The 16889-nt window shown below is 42.6% G+C and overlaps 1 long non-coding RNA gene across 1 annotated transcript; it reads left to right on the plus strand.

The window, feature by feature from the left end:
• The first annotated feature begins 429 nt into the window (after positions 1-429).
• LOC311253621 lies at positions 430-8699 on the plus strand. The gene is made up of 2 exons (XR_014621725.1): positions 430-2115; positions 7314-8699. It is a non-coding gene; the product is annotated as an uncharacterized lncRNA (long non-coding RNA).
• The last annotated feature ends 8190 nt before the right edge of the window (positions 8700-16889 follow it).

Genomic DNA, 16889 nt, shown 5'->3' on the forward strand with positions numbered 1-16889 from the left:
CAGACCGCATGCCACTCTGTTGATTGATGAACCTTTTTTATAAAGAATAAAATCCTTAAAAGACAACTGGTATTTCTTACAAGTTTGTTTCAGATATCTCACAAATAAGACAAATTTCCACAACAATTTGGTGTCAGAAGTGGGATTCCTTGTGTGACAGGATCTGGAGCCTGCAGCGGACTGTGACCGGCCAGCCTGGAGGAAAACTTCGTCCAGCCTCTACCTCGAGAAAAAATCTTAAGAGACGAGAGGACTGACCGCTGCGGCCCCGGACCGTCATCACTGGAATCCTTATTGAGGGAAAAAGGACCACGTTGCTTAACAAACGGTGAGATACTGAAAGAAACGAAACTTCTTTAAGAGGGAAAATAAATGAATAAATAATTATAATTATGTTTTGGAAAAAAAAAAAAATAATTAAGTAAATTAGTAATTTTTGCTGGATTTCTGTTGATCATTGTGATAGTTGGGCGACTCGAACCAATTCAGGGCAGAGTAATACCGGGTTCTGGGAACACCGGCGCTAATAGGAAGAAAAGGTGTTTATCCTATTAAGCTGTTTTACCGCTGGATTGGGGGCCAAATCAGGGCCGAGTGAAACCAAGCAGAGACAAGGGGTCTCTTAAGGTTATCACCGCTGGTTGGCTGCTTTTTTTCAGAATTTGTAGCGTAATTAAACTGAATTCATGGTAATGACCGGGTCTTAAGGATAAATATAAAGTGCACTGGGACAAGTGACAAGTAGAACAATGGGAGGCAAATCCAGCAAAAAAACAGGAAGCTGGCGTAGGACCAGACCTGGCTGCCCCAAACATAAATTACATAAAGGTTAATGATGGTAATGAGGCTATAGAGCCTTTACATGTCTGGGTGAGAGAGTTTGGTTTTCCCTGCGGAGGGACATTCAGCATGAGACAGCTGAATCTGTTTGAGGAGAAGATTAATTTTAGAATAAAAGAGATAAAAGCAAAAAGAAAAGTGTCACATAAAAAAACTTGGGGAGGTTGAAAGGCGTTTGAAAGCCTTTAGGATGTGGAAAGTGGATGCAGGGAGAGACGTAAATGTGCTAGTCAAAATGAGAAGGAAAAGAAGAGTGCAAGTGATGAGAAAAGAACAGAGTTGTCTTCTCAGAATCGGGTTTCTTCTCTGTATCCCCCACTTCCAGGTCCTATGCCTCAGTGTCTCAGAGTGGACTATGACCTCGACGCGTCCCTCCTGTTCAACCCATAGCACCGCCGAGACCACCACCGCCACTACGGTCTCCAGCACCACCGCCATACCCGGACGACCAGAAACCGTCATCGTCTGCTTCCCAACCAGATATGAGCGCAGCGGGACACAAACAAGGGGATGCGAAGCTCAGTGCCAACAAAGGACAGCTAACCAAAACCACATCTGTTGCTGCAAACTTTGGAGAACATTCCCCTCTTACTCCTCGACCTTACACCAGAAGCAAGGCCAACAAGGAAGATAATACAGGAGCCACCGGCACCTATCCCATGGTGGAGGTGGCAGGAGCCCGGGGCGTCCAAATGGTTTTCCGCCCCAGGTCTGATACTGATGTGAAAGAGGCCATGGCACACCTGCCACAGCCGAGTACATGTGGAAAGAAATTTGATGAGGACTTAGAACTTTTCTGTCGAGAATTCAGCCCAACCCTTCCTGAACTGAAACGCCTGCTAATCCTGAAAATGGGAGCAGCAGATTGGTCAAAGCTTTCAGAAAAGTTTCCAAGTGGCGACACGTGCTGCTCACATCATGACTGGGACGACGTGGAAAATGAAGACTATAGACATGCTGTTACCGCGCTGTATACAGTAATTACAGCTGCCTTCCCACCTCGGATGAACTCTGCTAAGATCTCTGACTGCGTACAGGCGAAAGGTGAAACTGAGGCTGCATATCGAGGACGAGGTCACAGAGGATACGGTGACTGGAGACGCTCTTATTGTGATCCAGAAGTGTGTCTCCGATGTGAACAAAAAGGACATTGGGCCAAGGATTGCACCAAGACTCTAGCTGCGACCTCCAGCCAGGCGGACTGAGAGAAGGGAAGGGGGGTGCGGCCGGACAGCTCATTCTCTACTCTGACTCACCCGACGCATCTGGAGCCTGGTAACACACCCACATCGCACACTACAGATCACACGTTTGAATTGTTATGTGATGCAATAACCTTCCTTGAAACAAAATGTTCACCTCCAGCTGGTACATATGTGAAATATGAAAACAATGCCTTTAAGAAAATGCCAACAAATTCTCTATCTGTGAATGACAGAATGGTTTCTTTCCTTGTTGTCTCTGGTGCCACACACTCAGTGATCAAAGGAAAGGAGTTTCTGAGCTCTCCTAAAATGTCAGGCTGCTTTGTCAACTCTGCAAGTGCTTCTGGTGTAGTAGTACGTGAACATTTTACTGTTCCTCTTAAATGTTCCGATGATAACAGCACCAACTTCAAACATGCATTTCTGTTGTCAGACTGCTGCCCTATAAATTTATTGGGCAGAGATCTCATGTGCAAACTGGGAATAACTCTTATTCCCACACCAGATGGTGTTCAAGTCATAAAACCTCATGAAAATGCACAGTTGTTTGTGAAATATTGCCCTGATCAGCTGTTGTATGCTTATCAGTGGAAGCTACCGTAGAGCGATATCTGCAGTCTATTTTTGGAAGAGGCCAGAAAACACACACCCCCTGGCCCACCACACACGCACGTGCAGTGCATGCCAAATGACTCACTTCAGTGTACATCTTTTGTTTCAGTGGGTCCAGATAGACAGTATGAAAAGAAATGGTATGATGACAAATACAAAAATGAACGGTTGTGTATCACACACCTATGTTGGACAGAAAACAAATGCATTGCATCTGTGCAACTTACACCCACTCAAAAACATCAGTACTATGTAAATAACTCTGCGCCGCACATTGCACTTGAAAAAGCAAACACTGATAAATGGGAGGATTTGGGTCTTTTTGCACGTGCATGTAGATCAACCACTAAGTGGGACCCCACAGATGACCCACATGTGTTTTACAATCCAAAACTGCATGCATTTAGAAAGGTTTTTCTGCAACCACTCACACACAACGAACAGTTCAGTTAGTTCCACCTATAACATCCTCGCACATTTTTCTGTCAGAGACTGAGGCTGCAGCCATCCCAGCCCTCCAGGAAGTCCTAAGACTCTGTGGGCTCGAGGAAAACATGATGTTGGTCTAATTAAAACAGCAGAACCAGTGGTGATCACCCCCAAATCTGATTACAGACCTTGCCAACACCTTGCCAAACCTGAGGCTATTGAAGGTTTTTGAGTCCCTGAAAAAGGCAGGAGTAATTGTGCCTTGTGACACTTCTCCTGTGAGGACTCCTATTTTTTCCTGTGAAGAAAATAAGAGACAAAGGTCAACCAACTGAATGGCGTTTTGTACAAGACTTGCAAGTCGTAAATGATGCTGTACAGCCGAGAGCTCCTCAAGTTCCTAATCCTCACACAATTTTGTCACAAGTGGTTTTCGGTGGTGGACCTGGCCAATGCATTTTTCAGTGTTCCTGTTCATCCAGATAGTCAGTTCTGGTTTGCGAGTCCCGTACTGTTTACGACGCGTTGCGGAAAAGTCTAGAGCCTCTGGCTTTGTCCGAGGGCTCTGCACTTTTGCAGTATGTGGACGACCTTGTGATTTGTGCGCCAACAAAAGAACAATGCGAACGCGATACGATCCGACTCCTAAAACATGTCCGACAAAAGGTCACATTTTTGGGTCATGAGATTTCCAGCGACGGGAAATCCCTTTCACCCAATCGTGTTGAGGCAATTCAGAACATTCCCAGGCCTAGAACCAAAAAACAAGTTCTTTCGTTCCTGGGAATGTGTTCTATGCAGTGTTAGAAGCACCACTTGGTGCCACGGTGCATGGTAAAAGCCCACAATCACATGATTTAGTGACATGGACTCCTGAGGCTGAAAAGGCCTTCACTGACCTGAAACTAGCTCTACAGACAACACCTACTTTAGGGCGACCTGACCCGAGCAGACCATTCACACAGACTGTTGATGAGAGGAATGCATGTATGACATCAGTGCTGCTCCAAGATCATGGGGGGAAACTTAGACCTGTGGCTTATTTCTCTGCTAAACTCGACCCTGTAGCTGCTGGGTTGCCACGTTGTCTCCGGGCTGTAGCAGCAGCTGAGAAAGCTGTTATGGCTTCAAGGGATACTGTAGGTTATTCAGATCTGACTCTCCTTGTTCCTCATGCTGTTTCTCTAATTTTGCTTGAACAGAAAACCTCACATCTCTCCACAGCACGATGGCTAAGACACAATACTGTTTTGCTTGACATGCCTAACATCAAGATCAAAAGATGTACTGTTCTTAACCCTGCTACATTGCTTCCCATTCAGGGGGAGGGTGAAGATCACAACTGTGTTGCTGTGTTGGACGAGGTGTGCACCCATTGCACCGATTTGTCTGAAACTCCACTGATTAATCCTCACTTTGTTTTGTTTGTTGATGGCTCAGCATCCCGTAACCCAGAAACCGGTAAAAAAACAGGTTGGTTATGCTGTAGTCTCACTACATGAGACTTTGAAATCAGGTTCTTTGCCGCCTCACTACTCTGCTCAAGCTGCAGAGTTAGTTGCTCTCACAGAGACCTGTAAACTAGCAGAAGATAAATCAGTAACGATCTGGACCGATAGTCGTTATGCTTTAAGCGTTTTGCATGATTTTGGTGCTCTATGGAAGCACAGGAAATTCATAAAATCTGATGGAAAGCCTATTCTGAATGGTGACAAAGTTTCTGCATTATTGGATGCTGCGTTATTGCCCAGAGCCATTGCTGTGTGTAAATGTCAGGCTCACACTAACAACAGTGATTCAGTTTCTACAGGGGGGTATTTCAGAAAGTGGGTTTTGTGAAAACTCTGAGTTTGTTAACCCTGAGATGAGAGAAACTCTGAGTTTTTAGTTCCAGAAAGAGAGGTAACTTAAACTCTGAGTCTGTTACTGCGGTAACTGACTCTGTGAACATAACCTGCTCACTGGCAGGTTTACCTGAAGAAACCCTGAGTCTGACGGAGCTGTCTGACAGCAGCTGTCCTTTCCTTCAGTCCGATCATGTTGAAGCAGAAATAATTCACATAGTTTTACACCAGGAGGAGAATTTAGATTCATTTAGATGAGCTCTCACTCCCCGACGAGGACTGAACCGAACAGTAGACCGCTTCTCATCAGTCCGTCATTTATATTCTCCGGCCGCACAGCGAATATCAGGCTACACATCGCTGACGTGCTCTCAGATCTGAACAAACCTCTTTGTTTGTTTTTTTTGTTTGTTTGTTTTTAATCACTTCGCAGGTTAATCAATCACCTTCAGCAACCAGAAAAAGAGAAATAACTCACATTTCATTTGACTTTCTTTATTTCCCACAGATAGCTACAAAAGTAACCATCAGTAGAGCCTATTGTATTTTTTCCAACAACGTAATTTCAATGTCCGTGTTTCTAGTTTGCAGCCGCATTGAGTATAAGATTAAATGACTTCTAGTTAAATCTGTAGACAGTAGGCTACGTGTGTGTCTGACTCCAATGTTGGGTACTGGGGGAGAGTGACGCCCTCAGCCTCTGGTCACCCAGCGACCTGACTCAGGACCAGCTCCTCTGTCTCTGGCGGACGTGGTGGAGGTGAGCACCACTTCATGTTCATCTACTCAGCAGGATGTTAGGACACAGATGTGTGTTAAACAGCATCTGTTGGTGGTAAAAGCTACTACAAGTTAAAATATCCACTGAATAAACTTTTACTTTGTTTAATATGTGAAATAAAACCAAAGTGAGGAGCCATCGTGAGACTGTTTTTATATTTTCAGCCGATTTGAATTAAATAAAATAGCCTAAAATAAAATAAAACACTGAACAACATTCAACCACTTCCTCAAAGGCTAATATAAAAGAAAGTGATGTTAAATTCAAAATGAAAAGACGGCCGCATCTAAAACTCTGTCAGTGATTTTTATTACGGCTGCAGCCGTGTTACTTTTTTTCCCCACAGAAAATGTCTGCTTCCTGTTTTCTCCCCTGTTGCCATGGTGAATCACAGTATCGGAGCTCCATTGATGATGGCTTTTTACTAGTCGTCAGGCACGAGCTCAACTCAGAGTTAACGTACTCAGAGTCGACTTACCTAACTCAGATCAGCTATCCTGGAACTGAAAACTCAGAGTTTCACTTCACAGGGTAAGTCAACTCAGAGTTCAGGGATAGACTCAGAGTTTGTTGAACCTCCTTTCTGGAATACCACTCTGGAAATGCACGAGCAGACGCAGCTGCTAAAGCTGCTGCTGGAAAACATGGAGTAAGACACACCCACACCCTGCTTCACTCTGACCCTGAAAAACACACAGACACTAGTGCTTCCAACTCTGACACACACACACAGATATTAGCGCTTCTGCTGATGAAAAAGGAATCTGGCGATCACTCGACTGCACATACACTAACGGCATCTGGCACGGACCTGACAGTAAACCATGTTTACCAAAACACTTTTTTCCACATTTTGCCAAATTTGGGGGGGAATGGGGGAATGTTTGATCTGATAAAAAAACATTGGTTCACAAAAGGCTTTACAGCCTATTCTCAAAGATTTTGCCAATCCTGTCATATCTGCACTACACATAATGCAGGTAAAACTACACGACAGCCACAAGCAGCACATCCACAACCAGAGGGACCTTTTGAACATGTCATGATGGATTTCATTGAACTAACCCCAAGTGAAGGCAAGAAATATTGCCTTGTGATGGTTGACATGTTTTCCAAATGGGTTGAGGTGTTTCCCACCTCAAAGCAGGACAGCGCTGCTGTGGCCAAGGCCCTGATGACGTGTGTGATACCACGATGGGGTATCCCCAGGAAAATAAGTAGTGATAATGGTACACCATTTGTGAGTGAAGCTATTAAACAGCTAGGAGGTTTTCTTGGGATTGACTTGAGACAACACTGCTCCTACCATCCAGCGAGTGGGGGTGCAGTGGAAAGAGAAAATTGCACTTTGAAATCAAAACTTGCAAAGTGTTGTGAAGAAACAGGTCTCTCATGGACTAAAGCCCTGCCGATTGTGCTAATGTACATGAGAATGAGAAAAAGAGCGCGCGCAAATCTAAGTCCCTTTGAAATCCTCCTTGGCAGGCCTCCCGAACTGGGAGTAGGGCCTGTTAATAGACCACTCCCTGAGACCTGTTTCTATGAAAATGATATGTTGCAATATTGCCAGACGTTGTCCTCTGCTTTATCTCAAATCCACAGACTGGTAAAGGACGCCCTTCCTGCTCCGGCCAACCATCCTCTCCACAGCCTTACTCCAGGCGACTACATCGTGATTCGTGACCTCAGGCAAAAACACTGGAGGTCCAAAAAGTGGAGCGGCCCGTTCCAGGTCCTCCTCACCACCCACACTGCCGTCAAAATCGCTGAGAGAGCCACCTGGGCACACGCCAGCCACTGCAGGAAGGTCCCAACTCCACAACACGCTGAGGACCAGGAGTGTTCATAACGCCAGGAAGAGAAGCAGACGGTCACAGTATTGACATACTGTGGGAGGAAACAACTTTCGGAGCGCCGATTGATCAAAGCACTGATTCACCTGTGTGCAACATGGAAAGACGTCAACGTCCGTGGCATCCATTCAGGCAGCCAGGCATGTGCGGTCTCCGAGGCACCTTGTGCTGTCTTGTGGGGATCGCTGTCATCATAGTGGTACCCATATTATGGCCTTCGACTCATCCCAGCAAAAGTGTCTCACAAAACACTACCACTCACAACAACACTGCACTTCTACACAGAACCAAAATACACCTGACCTCTGACCCCTATGGACCAGACAGGGCCCCTGAAGAATCTGTGGATGCAGTATGTCAATTATACTGCACGCACAATGACAAACTCATCATGCCTCATCTGTCAAGGCTACACAGCAAACCTGTCACTGGTCAGTCTGCCTGGAAATCCTCATTGTCGCACTGAACCCAAACCAAGAGTGGGTCCCTTTGTAGTGTGTCTGGTGGACTGTTTGCTCACTAGAATATCTACACAACCTCACTGGAGGTACAGCCACTCACTGTTCAAATCTTGCCCTCCGCTGCCCCGTTTCTCAGTTCCTTCACCACCATTACCAGTTGCAGGACAAGTTGAAGTAGCATCGGGTGCTACCTTTATTTGTTTCAACCGCACCTATGGCAGTATCAGTGTTGGACAGACACGTCTTAAATGTGCAAAAACTCATATCCTGTATCCTCCTGACAGCAGCAGGCAAAGAACTAATCGAGGATGGCTCTTATGGTCGGCGCTGGAAGCGTGATGCGTTTGACTATAAGATAGAGCCATACCCAGACATCTACTGGGATTGTGGTAGAATGCGAAAATCTCTACCTGCTAATTGGACTGGTTTGTGTGCAGTAACCATGTTTGCTTCGCAGGTACACCTGTGGCCGGTTGGAGAATACCATCACTCCCAAAATTACAGGGTGAAACGTTTCTCTAACCCACTTGGCAGTTTTGACAAAACAGTGTACATCGATGCTATAGGGGTGCCTTGTGGTGTCCCTGATGAATTCAAAGCTAGAAATCAGGTTCTTGCAGGCTTTGAAACAGCTTTTTGCTGGTGGTGTACACTGAATAAAAATGTGGACTGGATTAATTGCATCTATTACAACCAACAGAGGTTCATAACTACACACATGATGCCCTCACTGGACTAGCTGAGCAGATGTCAGCAACATCTCTGATGTCTTGGCAAAACAGAATGGCGCTTGACATGCTGCTGGCTGACAAGGGGGGCGTCTGTGTAATGTTTGGTGACTCTTGCTGTACTTTCATTCCCAATAACACAGCCCCAGACGGATCTGTCGCACAGGCTCTTGAGAGACTGAGGTCTCTTCGTGGAGAACTTTCTGGTATTAACAGCACCTTTGGCTGGTTTGATACAATGTTTGGTAAATGGAAAGCACTGATCTTGTCTCTGCTCACTGGGCTCATTGTAGCATTAACTCTCATGGGACCAGGGCCGCCCCTGGCCAAATTGGGGCCCTAAGCAGAGTTTTATTTTGAGGCCCCCCCCCCATTACAACATGACTCTTTCAACAATGGAACAAGCCTTTTACAGATGCACACGTCTGCATTTTCTGGATGCAAAGTCATCAATGAGGTCATCATATGACAGCTGCTGTGCCACTTCTGAGTTGATGCTTATGATAGCCAGGCCACTAAAGCGTTCTTGCGCCATTGATGAGCTTCAGTTTTTGCTCAGCAAAGGCAACTGTAACAGGGAGAGTTCCTGCAATGGTGCTAGCCTCCTCACAAAGATTAAAATGCAATTAATGCAAATACGACTACAACTAATAATAATATGCATTATGATTTGATTTGATGATATTTCTATATTTAAATATTTTTTATATACTTATTTATACATTTAGTAATTAGGTTCTATATTCACACTGCTGTTTGCTGCTGCAACGCTTTAAATTTCTCCATTGTGGGTCAAATAAAGGATTATCTTAATTTATCTTATTTTATTTTATCTTATATGACTGTTATGAATTAAATTCACCAAGAGATGGCGATATTTTACCTCCATAAAAACAGCCCAAAACTTCTACTGATGGCATAGATTGATAGGCTATAAACCTGAGCCAACATACGACCACCAACTGGTCAATTAACCGCTCCTTTTTCAACAGAGGTGAATGTATATGCAGTTAACAAGACATTCAATAAATGATAATCAGGGCCGCTGGAAAATTTGATCTCCAGTCCACATCTAGACAGAATTATCCTCTCTTCTGTCTCATGATTAGCAGGCTAGCAGCTGGGGTGTTTATGCCACAAAGTTTGCTTTTTTATTTCAACAACATACCCACCTTCAAGTGAAGCACGAGCCTCCTCTTGTTTTCACTTTGTCTTTCTTTTGCTTGCTCCTGATTCATGTTGCCGTTTAGAGGCCATCTCTCCACCTGCATCCAACTGCCTGTTGGCGCATCTGACCGCTGATTGGTCAGATATTGCGTGCTGTCAGTTGTTGCGGCAACGTGTGCGGTGTCAGATTACTCGTCTCTTTTTTTTCTCTCCTGCCTCGGACTGACTTGGTGCTCTACGCGCGCCTCACGGATTTACACTCACGGACGTTTTCTCTGCAAATGCGCATCCTTTGCGCATTTGCAGAGAAAACGTCCCCTTGCGCAAAATGGGCCCCCCCCACGGATCGTGGGGCCCTACGCACAGCGCGTGTTCTGCGTTTAGGGAGGGGCAGCGCTGCATGGGACTGTGTGGTTGTTGCATCATTCCTTGCATTTTTTTATTTTTTTTATTTATTTAGCACAAACAATATCATATAAAGAAAAAAACCAACATGAACAATCAACATGACAGGGATGTGCAAAGGGGAGGTATGAAACCCAAAAGGGCTTATATGAAAACCTCACCCACATATTCAAAGATCAAATTTAATACAGTTTAAAAACAATAACATAGGAAAATAATTAAACAATAATGAAAAATAAGTAGAAAAGTAAGTGATTAAACAGTAAATGTAAGGAAGTAAGGGGAAAAAATACATACATAAATGAATAATACAAAACAGAAATAATGAATGAGATGATAAGGAAAGAATAAGAAGTGTGAGAGAGAGAGAGAGACGAAGGAAAATCATGACAATAATTGTCTTATGTTTGATGGTACATGGTTTGACTGATTAGGTACTTTTTGAGAGCCTTTTTAAATGACGATAAATGAATAATTTTTTTCAGATAGTCGGGTAGCTGATTCCAGAGACGTAATTGCATTAGAGTCTTAATTGTTGGAGCCATAGATAGGTCCATCTCAACGTCAACTGGAATGGCATCACTTGAACCACCTCCATATTCAGAAGATAATTCCCTTGATCTGTTCCCTCACCCTGGTTGGTCCCCTCCTCCTTATCCTGACTCTGACGATGAAGACGTGTAAGGTGTGGTGAGTTGAAAGAACACACAGAGACTAATGAAGTCACTGTGTGTGATATCAGTATTATTTTTCTCAAGCTTATACTATTATGAAAAGTTTTGACATTTAGTAACAAGTTCACTAATCATTTTTTCTCAAATGTTTACAGCTATACTTTTATGATTATTGTTTACCCATTTCTAGTCATAAAATATGTGATGAATAAAGATCAGGGATTTGCAGCAGAAGACGACATCATACTACCTTGTGATCGTGCTCGTAACCTCTCCAAGGTAGTGGCCCCCTCTACGCTTGCAAAACACAGGGGCTGGAGAGGAGCAAGCCTGCATCCCTGAATCCATTTTAGCATGATAAATTGAAAAATATTCTTTAAGACACATAGATGATTAAGATGTGTTGGTCTATTTTATTAGTGGATGTTTGCTTAAGAATCAAATATATGCAGTGTTCTATATTTTTGTTAGAAATAATCACATGACATGATCAGTAATTCACATGTGTTTTGCCTCCTCCCAGCTTGCAATGAATACTAGTAATGTCTATGTTCCACAAACACAGCTATTATTGATTTTCAACTATACAATATGTGATAACTTAAATTGAATCCTGAGTGAATTTTTAAGTTTGATGTCTAGTGTGTAGTTTGTATATACTTAAAGTGATCAATAAATGATCAAAAGGGAGGAGTGTAATGGGAAATTGTATTACTATACCATTTTTATTCATTATTATGTCTTACATTGTCTTCACTGTGTTCTTCCCACATCCTTGAATGTTTGTACTGTCTGCACAAAGAGAGATATGTGCTTCTTGTTATGGGAACGGAGCCTGGTACAGACATGAGAAGGACACAGTGTAGGAGATACACTAGTAATAATTGTAATTTATTAATCACTGGCGATTAATAAAACACTCGTTAATGGGGCACCACCGCCGATGTTTTGTCTATTTGAATAATCCGGAGGTAATTAATCAAATCCGACTAAACAAGGTTAACTTGTATCAATTCTAATCAATTTTAAATCAATTTATTCAATCTCATAAATGAAGTAGTGAATTCTACACAGTTTCCATCGGTTCTCCACATTAAAAACAAACCTGCACAGACAACGACATACGGTTAAATAGGTTTATTGACTAAATAATTCAGATTAAATAAATGAAATGGCAATTTAAATGAATAGCAACAGGGAACAGGAAATGTTACCAAATTTCTCTTAAACTAAAAGATCAGAACCCTAAGACACCACTCATTTATCATGTGTGAATCCAGCTGTTATGGGTGATGGAGAGCCTACTTTCTTAGCAGAGTGGCGGAGTCAGCGGCGGAGGGTTTCTCTCCGGTGGTTTGCGACTCTAGACGGAAGTCCCGGTCCAATGGCCGAGTGTCAGCTCATCGGGAATCAGCCGGTTGGGGACCACGGTCCGATGTCTTAGGAAGAGTGTGGCTGGTCCAGTACTGAGCCGGTGACGATTCTGGCTCACTGCCCAGCGGGGAGTTACCGCTTGAGAGCGTGCTGTCTTTCACAGGAACTCACTTAAACTAAACTATAGTTTTAAACGTTTCAAAACCGTACTTCACCTTTCACAGAATCTCACCATGGCTCAATAGATGAACTTTGTCTATCATGAAAAAGGATTATGTCATGATTAAAAATCACTGAACAATTAAAGGAAATTAAAACAGGATCAAAATAAAAACACACTTGAATATACCGTAGAACTAGTAGAATTGATCACTTACTTATTCCTCCTGGTTCTAGCTTAATACTTGTTAAAACAAAACATATCAGAAACATTTACTAGTTATCAAGGAACTTATTACACAAAAGATCTCCTGAAGGTCTGTCCCAATCGTACCAGAGCTTATCATCAGGAGGTGCTGTGGTTTCACCGAACACAGGACACATTAAACATTAAACTTGATTTTAATCAAATTTCATCACAGAGACACGGGGAAAAGTTCAGTGTTATCAACTTCTTTAGCTGTTTCTTAATCTGTTAACATTAAGAGCATAAGTTCCTGGTTTAATGACAATTAGAACTTGCTTAAAATCTGGATGAGTGCAGAAACCATTATAGGATGGAATGTGTGATAAGAGAGGCATAGTCCTAAACCATTTGGGCAGGAGGGCTAGGAAAACAGAGGAGAGGCCCAGAGTGCTTTTACTCTGGAGGGTGTACTTGATAATTCTTGTCACAAGAAGACAAGAAGACACAGAACATCAGAGTCGTTACCTAATTTACAATTGCAAAGAAATAAGTTATAACACATGATTATGACAGTTCTTCTGTTCCTCATCATCTCTGAAAGGAGATTCATTTGACGATGAACTCGACCTACCTGAGAGAAAGGAGTGTTCATCTTGAGTGGGGGAAGAGGGCAAAAAGGGTTATTCAAGCTGTAAATAAAGAAGAGGGGTTTTTCCTGTGATGCGTCAATCTGACGGTTTCATTGGAAGCAAAACAAGTCAGGTGAAGAGGTGAGAGACTTCATAGCGTCTTTTTCCTGAAAACAGTCAGCTTGCAGATGAGAGGAGTAATTAATGCAAGAGCAGAACCTCAATGGAATGTAGAGGCGATGGACATGTGTTCCTACAACAGGGCATTCCTTTCCTTTAACAAAAAGGGTTCTCAACTGTCTCATCTTGTTCTTCTTTCTGCAGACCGCATGCCACTCTGTTGACTAATGAACCTTCTTTATAAAGAATAAAATCCTTAAAAGACAACTGGTATTTCTTACAAGTTTCTTTCAGATATCTCACAAATTAGACAAATTTCCACAACAAGCCCAACAGAGGATGTTCTTCCTGCGGCAGCTGAAGAAGTTCAACCTGCCAAAGACGATGATGGTGCACTTCTACACTGCCATCATCGAGTCCATCCTCACCTCCTCCATCACCATCTGGTAAGCTGCTGCCACTGCTAAGGACAAGAGCAGACTACAGTGTATCATACGTTCTGTCGAGAAGGTGATTGGCTGCAACCTTCCATCCCTTCAAGACCTGCACAGCTCCAGGGCTCTGAGGCGTGCAGGTAGGATTGTGGCCGACCCCTCCCATCCCGGTCACAGACTATTTGACCCTCTACCCTCTGGCAGGAGGCTGCGGTCCATCAGGACCAAAACCGCCCGCCACATGAACAGTTTTTTCCCCTCTGCAGTTGGGATCCTCAACAAGTCCCGGGTCCCCCACCCCCACTGACACTGACTCTTTCACTCCTGCACTCAAACCCACCTCTGCCCTTGAATCTTTGCATTACATAAATGCAGAATTTGTACATCCTGTATTTTTAATATCTTCTATATTTTATCTTCCGTCTTTATTTATCAGCCATCCCACACTTTTTGCCTCTGTGTGTTGATAGCGTTTATATTGTTTATATTGTATATGTTATAGTCACTGTTTGTTTGTTTATTGTTTATTGTCTTCAATGCATGCACCTTATTCACCAAGAAAAATTCCTTGTCTGTGTAAAATCCCTCTTGGCAATAAATCTGTTTCTGATTCTGATTATTATGAATGCAGAATTGACTTCAACATAACACTGTAATGTATCTTATATTAGTGACAGGGGGTTGTAACTGCATGTGTTGGCATGTGTTGAAAGGCGTGCAAGATTACAAATTGTTATGTGTATGTGGATGGATTAGTATTTTGCACTGCATTGCTTTAGGCTCAAGTTCACATAGAATTGTTACGTTTATGAAATAAGAAAAAGTTTGGGAAATACTTCATACTTCAAGTCTCATGTGCTGATCAGAGTTGTGATTAAAAATAAGGGCGGGCCCCAGATGATTTCCAAATACCAATAGGGTCGCGTCATTCTTAAAGTAGGGAATGACTACACTCCCATTAAGTGTAATTGTTGTTTTTGTACACTTTTGTGCAGTTATGGTTACACATACCCTTTTTCCACCCTCCCACTCTTGTATTTCGTTTGTTATTCATTTGACATAAAAGAGAAAAACACACAGTAAATCATGCAGTGAAAAGCTGACAGCCCTATGCCAAACACATACTTTATATGACTTGTTAATATGGATTCAAATGGGCAAGCTGAATCATCAAGATACACATTTTGTAAACAACCCTAACCTGAAGCTGCACTTGTACTACTGGGATTGCTTTGAGTGTTGCTGTATATAATCTGAAACCATAGACAGCTGTTCTTGATCACGGAGACAAAGATCACAAACAACAAAGCATCAGGGTACTGTCAGTCCAATGGCCATTGTTCTCGAACATTTTTCAAAACAATTGAAGCACCCAGCCTTTACACCCACTGACTCATCCTCAGCATTTTTTTAATGTACCACAGTAATTTAATTTTTTTTAATGTAAAGTATACACTTACTTACTGGACAAAAGATTATGAGGTGCACACTCCACAGTAAACTGCACCCCAATAGACCCTAAAAATTGCTTCTTTTTTTCTTTAATGCCACCTAAAGATGTGCACTGAGCTCAAAACTCATATCTGCATATTTTGTTGTAGCCACACAGATATTGGCCGCGTTTCCCAGATACCATAATTCTTAAGGACTTAAGAAGGCTTGTAAATGACCTTTAATATGAGCATAGTATTTCTATAAATGTGTTTTTATGTTTACTTATTAACATTCTTTAAAGCCAGGCTTTTATTTTTTATATATTAAGCAGACGTTACATTCAGTGCTTTTATTTTGAAAGCGTCTCGCCGAGACCTCGTACGCATCCGGTGCTTCGGACTTTACCTGCAGTAGGAAAAGTGTGTCTGCAAGGCCAAGAGTTTGTCTTCAATGCTAAAGTGTGCCTAACTCACATGAAACGCCCTAGCACCTGGCTAATAAGGGGCACAAGGTTTGTTTTGTTACCTTTTCATGCCATATTTATGTCCGGCTCGAGTTTGGTTGCCGTGGATATTTTCATGTATAGAACGTGTTGTGGTTAACGGTAGCTACTATTAGCAACGGCCAAGCTGTCGTGTCGGTCTGTATTGGAAATGAGATGAAGCTATAAGCTAACTCGTAGGTTGTTTTATAAGTGCAACAGGATGTATTTTGTCTGTTTTATGTGAGATCTGCTAAGGTTAAAAACTGTTTTTTTTGAGTTAGAAACGAACGGTTAAAAATGCTAATTTCATGTTAAATATTGTTTTATATTTCACTCTATGGGAGGTTGTCCTTCAGTTAAAATATGAATTTTCCTTCATGATTGTTACATCAATCGTAGCAGTTAAAATATATATTTAAATTCATGGAGTAAAACCTGTGAGTCTACAATGAGTTTATTAAAATAGTTAAAAGGAGAGTCAACTTACATGATTGTTTATGGGATAAAAGCAGTTAAAAGTAATTTCATTTAAAGGTAACTGTATTTTGTTTTCTTCTTTCATAGCTCTTACGGTGTGTTTACATTGAATATGGTCCAAGGAGTAAATCATTGTGAACCATAAGTTTGAGAGTTCGACCATCATTTAGCCGGGGATGCTACAAGGCTCTTAAGAAGGGTTCGGCTAAGAAGGAGCGCTAATACACGGGTGTTTCCCAGACGCGTTCTGAACTGCCTTCTTAGGAGAACCTTAAGATCAAGCAAAAGAAGCTCTTAGTGGGAGCTGTCCACCGCAGTGGTGCTGAAACTGAATCAATCGATGCCAGGCAAATTGATCACCCACCTCTTTATCAGCACAAAAGTCACACACAGCGCCCCGTGGTCCCCCCACACAGTGCAATTAGGCTACGCATGTATCGTGTGTGTGTGTGTGTGTGTGGGGGGGGGTTGCGGGTGTGTGTGTGTGCCAACAGGTGTATCCAAGTAGTAATCAAGCCCATTAGCGCATATATACCCCTGTGGATATAGCCACACACGTGAGAATGGAAGAAACTGGCAGCAAAAGAAACAA

Source organism: Pagrus pagrus, assembly GCF_965226575.1.
Source record: "Pagrus pagrus genome assembly, contig: HAP1_SCAFFOLD_25, whole genome shotgun sequence".
Lineage (NCBI taxonomy): Eukaryota > Metazoa > Chordata > Actinopteri > Spariformes > Sparidae > Pagrus > Pagrus pagrus.